The sequence below is a fragment of the Acomys russatus genome, chromosome 18 (assembly GCF_903995435.1).
Source record: "Acomys russatus chromosome 18, mAcoRus1.1, whole genome shotgun sequence".
In the NCBI taxonomy this organism is placed as follows: domain Eukaryota; kingdom Metazoa; phylum Chordata; class Mammalia; order Rodentia; family Muridae; genus Acomys; species Acomys russatus.
The window spans coordinates 17,023,561-17,030,666 of record NC_067154.1 but is presented as its reverse complement, the minus strand read 5'-3'; the positions used below and the strand labels follow the sequence as shown (position 1 = coordinate 17,030,666).

Below are 7,106 nucleotides of genomic sequence, written 5' to 3'. Positions count from 1 at the left end.
GTAGAATAAGTTACCTGTGTAGGTTAAAAATTGAATTCTAGTACTTGAACATGCAAAGCCACCTGGGGTTCTTCCATAAAGACAGCCTGAACAGCTTCCTTGACTGCCTATGGAGCTTGGCAAGGCTCTCTCTTCCATGGAATCTTCGTAATCCAGGAAGAGAGGCACCGGTAACTGCTGAGCCCCACGGGTAGAATGATCCTAGGACTTTGGGTACTCGGGTGACTCACCCATTTGAGAAAGTGATGGTCAGTCTTGTTTCTAGTGTCTCTTTTGTTTGTGTGAAGTGGGCACATAATGATGGTGGGTGATGGGGTTTGACAGTCGTGTCAACATCTTGGTTACAGATGGAACATACACAGGGCATATGTGTATCATGGAGGAAGGTACCCAAGGGTGCTCCAGCTGTGGCAGCAGTGGAGCCAATGTGATCTATTGCTTTTCACAACCCATTCTTTGCTTTCCTTTAAAACATTTTGAATTTTTAAAATTGAAATTTATTTTTATATCATGTGTATTGCATGCCTGTCTGTGTGAGAGTGTCAGTTCCCTTAGAACTGGAATTTCAAACAGTGGTGAGCTGCCATATGATTGCTGGGAAGTGAACCTGGGTCCTCTGGAAGAGCAACCTGTGTTCTTAACCATGGAGCCTTCCCTCCAGTTCATTTGCTTTCTTGTTATGTCATTGAGGACACCTCCTGGTTTTCTAAGCTTGGAAATCAACATCTTATAAGGTAAAAAAAGAACTTGGGTCTCTTGTTTAACTTTGGTTTTGGCTGATGTCTAGAGAGGCCTTGGTCATAAAATATATTTGGAGGATGGCAAATCTTTCTTTGCATCCACGTTGGGTTGGGTATGGTAGCCTCAGCCAGTCTGGGTGTCATAGGGCTAGACTTTGAATAGAGCTTTGACTTATCTCTCTTAGTTTGGTGTAATGAACACATTTGATTATTGCTATCTTCACATATTTTAATAATTATAAAAATATGTAATTATGGCACTCTTTCCCAAAATCTGTATCCTAATAGGTCTACCTAGGTCGTTTTAAGGAACCATATCACTCCCAGAGGGGCCTTGCATGGTGTTCAAGCATGGACCTTATCAGGACATTGCTGAGTCAGTGATCAAATGCAGGCCATTTCTTTAGGTACAGCATGAAGAAGAATAGATAGCCTGCCAGGTTATGTCACAGGAGCTGGTGAGAGCCTATACATTTTTAGTGAAGATGAAAGAGTCTTAGCTAGGACCCTAGTTTTGCTTCTGCCTTGGGCTGAGGTCTCTCTATTTGAGGGTGCTTTCTTCACTAGGCTTGTATTGGAGACTTGTTTTTTTCCTGGTCTCTCAGTCATGGACTTCATTATATACTTACCTTACATAGTTTTACATGTTAATTAATAAACAATGGGTAGAATGCTTAGCATATAGCAGATATATATTTTACCTATCTGAAAAACATGTCGTGTTAAGTAGGTGGGCAACTTTCTGGGTATCCTAAAAAGAAGGGTATCAGTAGACAGGGAAAATGATTTTGTAAGGCAGCATAGAGTCAGAATTTATAAATTTGGTTTATATAATTTTCTGGGGTGAGGAAGGGTTTCTTAAAGGATCTTCCTGAGAAAGCCTTACTAAAAGAGGTCACATTTGGATCCAGGGTGGTGTATGCTGGGGCTCTAATGAGCAATATTAAGAAGCTATGTATATAATCCTAGGGCCATGTTGGTGCTTAAGAGCACAGTGTGCAGTATGTTGTCAGTTGATATGGACTTTGACCCACATAAGGGATACAGGGATAAGGAATTACATGAATGTATACAAGTAGAATTTGAAAGGTAACATTCATGGTATTTTGCTAATAAAAATTATTGATTAATATTTATCCCCAAACAAAACTTCTAAGTCTTTGGAATCGAAATATCTTTTGTTATTCATACCCTGCTCTTTAATACAATCTGAGTTTACATTATGAGGTAGTTTCTGGTCCAGCTTCAGGTAGCTTTGGAAGACATTGATTAGAAGCTTGGGGTTCAAAGTTCATCACCCCAACCTCCAGGGAGGTAAGAGTAGATGGTGTTGTATTCAGTCAGCGATGATTATAGTGACACCTCCATATACCTTGGGGTGAAAGCAGGTTGGGGACACTTACGTGTAGGTTGAAGTGATGCTGACAATACTAGGGAAGCTGTGTCTTCTTCCATCCCTTGCCTTATGCATCTCTCTAAGTTTCCCATAGCTTTTTCTTTACAATAAAGAAGTAATATTGAGTTGCCTGCCTGAGTCACATGGACCGTGGCTCTCCTCTCTGATGGGAAGATGTTATATCTGGATCTCCCTAAGCAACCTTTGAATAAACTGTCCATCCTTTGCAAGATGAGATTCTCAAGGGACAAATCTTTATCCTGTGTGTTTGCTAACTCCAGGAGCTGGTGTCAGAGTTTCTGGGTGAATTTTAAATACTCAGTTGGTGGCAGAGAATTATGAGCTAGTCACTGGGTCAGAGAAATACTGTTGGGACAGGATCCACACCTATGGTTAAGGGAGTTGACTATCTTTGACCAAGGCACAGGGCCCCTGATAGTCTCTCAGAGCTTTGACAGTTCAAGGCATGTGCTTAATTACAATGAGTATTAAAAGGAAGGAAAGCATTTCTATTTGACATTATTGTAAGAAGAATTGAGGATCCCAGACTGAGCTAACAAATAACGTTTGGGCTTAGTTTTCCACATTTATGCCACTTTTTCATTTTCCACTCATTCTGTAAAATATATTGGTTTTTTTTAAAAATAGAGCAATGCTAGAGAGAGCTCTAGATTTTAGATCACATATTATACAGCAAAATAGAAAAGACATTGAACTAAGAATGAAACAAATGAAGAACTGGTGAGGATTAAGAACTGCTTTATAAATTGAAAAGTGACAGAACCTGTTATGAACTTGTAAAAGGGAGATTCAATTTTAGAGTCAAAGAGACTTGTAATGTACAGTGACTCAGAACTGTCCTGCATTTTGTGATGTATTCCCTTTCATGACTGATTTAATTCCCTTGCTAACACAATCCCTTTGAAAGAGTCAGAACAGGAGTGAGGTGGGCAAGTCTTCACAGAGGTACCTGGTGCCCTGAGCAAGCTCAGCATTAACAGTCCCTTCCGGGGTACATGGTAGCAGTGACACTCCGGGGACAGATGTTTGAGTGCTGCTCTTAGAAATATCTTTGTGCTGAAGAGTCATGATGCATAGTCTGCCTTAAAATGTCCAGTGTGTCACTAAGATAGAGTTTAATTTCTGAGATATTACAAGGCACTGTCTACAAGGCACTGTCCGTTTCGGAAGCAGGCCTTTATTTTTATTAAAAATTCATACAATGAATGTTAATTTAATCATTTCTCCCTCCCCCAGCTTCTCTCAGATCCCTTCTACCCCGCTACCCACCCATCTTTATGCTCTTTTTCTCTTTCAAAACACTCAAAACAGAAGATCCTCCAGAAAGAAGCAAAAATGAAGCAAAACCCCTCACAAAACAAGAAACACACACACACACACACACACACACACACACACACACACAACCCACAAACACAAAGGTGACAATCAGAGCAAAGAAGAAAAAGGCAAATAAGATGAAAAGGAAGCAACGCAAATCAAACAGAAGAGCAATGCAAACGCCACTGAGCTCATTTTGTGCTTGACAACTGTTCCTAGACAGAGTCTAAGCCAGCCCTTGAGTGTGGTTGATACACTCATTTGGAGAAAACTGTTTTGTTGTTGTTGTTTTGCCAGCAGTTAATAGTCACAGTTAGCTTCTTGGCTGGGGGGGGGGGGGGGAGACTGTATTGGTTTCCCCCTCCCAGCATTGAGACCCCCACCTGACTTGAACTGGGCAGCTCTCCAGTAGGTTCCCATAGTCTCTCTGAGTTCATAAGTGAACCAGTCCAGATATTTTTCCAGAATGTCCAGAAACTTTCCAGCATCTCATACAATCTTTCTGGCTCCTCTTTGCATAGACCCCTGAGTCCTAAGGGGAGGGCTTTGATGAAGACATCACATTTATTTAGGGCTGAATACTTCGCTTCCATGCTCTGCACACTGTTCGGCTGTGGGTCTCTGTGGTACTGGAAGAAGAAGCTTCTTGTGTGTTGGCTGAGCAAGGCACTGCCCTGTGGGCATAGCGGTTTGTCATTAAGCGTTGTGTATTGCTGTGTTACTTTAGCAGGACAATAGTATTAGGTCCTCCCCTAAGGCCATGACCTATCTCATGTCTCAAGATTTGTATCTGGGTGATATTGATAGTGTTGTCTTTATCATAAGGCTCACACCAGGTGGTGGAGAGCAACCAGCAGCCTTGGTAACAGCCTGTGATTTGAGGGATTTCCACGAGGGCCCCTGGGACAGTGACTCTACAAGATGCGCCTGTTGTTGGCACTAGAAGTTTTACTTGGCATAAGTGTCTAGTTGGGGTGTTGTCTCCCCTTTTGTTTTGTGACTCCATTTAGATTTCTTACACATGCACAGACACACACACACACACACGCACACACACACAGAGTTTTTACAGTAGTAGTTTTTCTTTGTAAAGATTTTTCAAATGGCCTTTCGTGTTAGTTGCCCCTCCCCATATTCTACCTCTCCACCCTTTTCTCCAAACACCCTCCATATTTAATCCTTCTTTACCTGTCCAACACACTATATTCTATTTCCTATTCCTTGGGAGATTCTACCCTCCCCTTTGGCCCCTATCTAGGCATCTAACGTCTGGATTTATTCAGATTATAGCACATATTTCAAAAGCTTAAAAGATGACCTGTTATGTTTCCTAAGAGAAAACATATAATATTCATCTTTTTGTGTTTGAGTCACCTCACTTAGGATGATTTTTTCCCCCCTAGGTCCACCAATTTACTTGCAAATTTGATTTCCTTAACAGCTGACTAACGTGCCACTGTGTAAATGTACCACACTTTTATTCTCTGTTCATCAGTTGATGGCAACTAGGCTGTGCCCAATTCTTGACTATTATGAATAGTGCAGCGATGAATACAGATGAACAAATGCCTCCATAGTAGAGTGTAGAGCCCACTGGGTATATGCCCAAGTCTGGTATAGCTGGATTTTATGGTAGATTGAGTCCCAGCTTCCTGAAGAGCCACCACATTGATTTCCATAGAGGCTATATAAGTTTATATTTCCACCAGCAATGAACGAGTGTTCCCTGTATCCCATATCCTCGCTGGCGTAAGCTGTCATTTGTTTTATTGACCCTGGCCATTGTATGGAATAAAATATCAAAGTGGTGTTGATATGCATTTCCCTGACGATTAAGGATGTTGAACATTGCTTTAAGTGTTTGCAACCATTTGTGTTTTATCTTTCGAGAATTTTTTGCTTAGTTTTTTTTTTTTTTTTGAAGTGTAAGTGAATTTTTATTGGGAAGGAAGGTATCAATTTAAACAGCAGCAAATGAAGAAAGCACAAGGAAACTCCCTGTTGTCACAGACAGATGTAACCTCCAGAACATGTGACATAGGAGACGTTTCAGTCTGTGCCTCCAAGGCCGGACGCATTAAGTGCTTTCCCATTCAGACACTTCTGAATTCTGATGGAAAAGGAAAATGTAATAAGAGAATGGAACAGTTGCTTCCTAAAGCAAAACCCCAAAGAAGGGTCAGGGCAGGAATGTAGAAATCAAGTCATTACTACAATCACTTTAAACTGATTAATGCAATACATTTCTACATCTTCACAGTGATACAAAACACAGTCACTTGCAGAACTGGTTCAGATTACTCAAATACCAACTGTGCTTTCAGTCCTCTATGCACGTGTCTGGAAGTCACTCGTGTTTACATGAAATGAAGCTAATGGTACTTTTCTACAGCAGTAACTGTACACCAGGAAGGCCGAGACAACACAAACCAAGGGATGGAGTTTTCCAAAAAGCTGCAGTGTGAAAAGACTATGAACAGTTGATCCCGTACGTGTGAACGGGCTTCCTTGCTAGAGGAAATCCAAGTGGAATAAGGAATGGAGATGGAAAAAGGTTTTCTTGAGGAGAAGGAGGAAGGCGCCCTGGATGCCTTTAGTTTTCCACCCCCTCTGCTGCATCACATTCTTTGCCTGCACTGTCTGATGTCCAGAGTGTTGTCTCTAAGCAACTGGAGTCTTCGTTTAGTGTGTATCGAGCTCTGCGATGCCTTCATCAAAAGCCGTGTTAGCTAGAGTGCAGGCAAGCTGTAGATTGTTAAGGATCTCATAGTAGAATATAGGAAAGTCAAGAGGCAGCCCCAGGCAGATTGGACGTGTACCTTGCATCACTTTCTTGCTTATGTCAAATGCTTCTTGGTAGGCTCCTTGCGAATTATCTGTCATTAGTTTTCGATCATTACCACAAGCTACTTCAGCAAGATACCAGAAGTAATCTCTCTTCATTTTCAGATCGAAGACCTTACCCTCTGGATTAGTTTGCCTCGGCTGTTAAATACTTACCAACAATTCCAGGACTGTGGTGCAGATGGACCTCAGCTCTGACTTCACTTTCTCCCAGCAGTCCTTGCTTGGCTGCAACTCCTTGTTGGAGGTGTCGGTCATCTGCTCGATGCTCGAGATGACCCTCCAGGAGGACCTGCGGCCCCCGAGCACATTCTTGTAGGCCACCGACAGCAAGTTGTGCTCCTTGTTGGCTCCGTCACAGTTGTCAAGAAGGTGGCCATGTTGTTGTAGCATTTGGCCTGCTCCGCCATCTTGGCCTTCTGAATCAGCTCAGTCTTCTCTGTGGCGAGTGAGGATGAGCGGAACCGGAGTCCTCCTAGTCTCCAGGGCCACAACATGACTCCCACCATTTTGATCTCTTTGGGCTTTAGCCGAGGACCCTCCTGTCTCAGCCTAGCACAGAGTCGACCAGCCTTTTCTATTGGTTTTGTAACACAATTGTAATTTTTTTGAAGTACAGCTTTTTTTGGTTCTTTATATGTTTTAGATATTAACCCTCTGTTAGATGTGTAATTGGTAAAGATCTTTTCATCCTGTAGTCTGCTGTTTTGTCCAAATGATGGTGACCTTTGTAATACAAAGCTTTTTCAGCTTTCTGAGGTTGCGTCTGATAATTGCTGATCTTA

At 42.0% G+C, this 7,106-nt stretch overlaps 1 pseudogene; it reads right to left on the bottom strand.

The window, feature by feature from the left end:
* Positions 1 to 6,070: 6,070 nt before the first annotated feature.
* On the bottom strand, positions 6,071 to 6,830 carry LOC127202003 (14-3-3 protein theta-like; annotated as a pseudogene).
* Between the last annotated feature and the right edge of the window lie 276 nt (positions 6,831 to 7,106).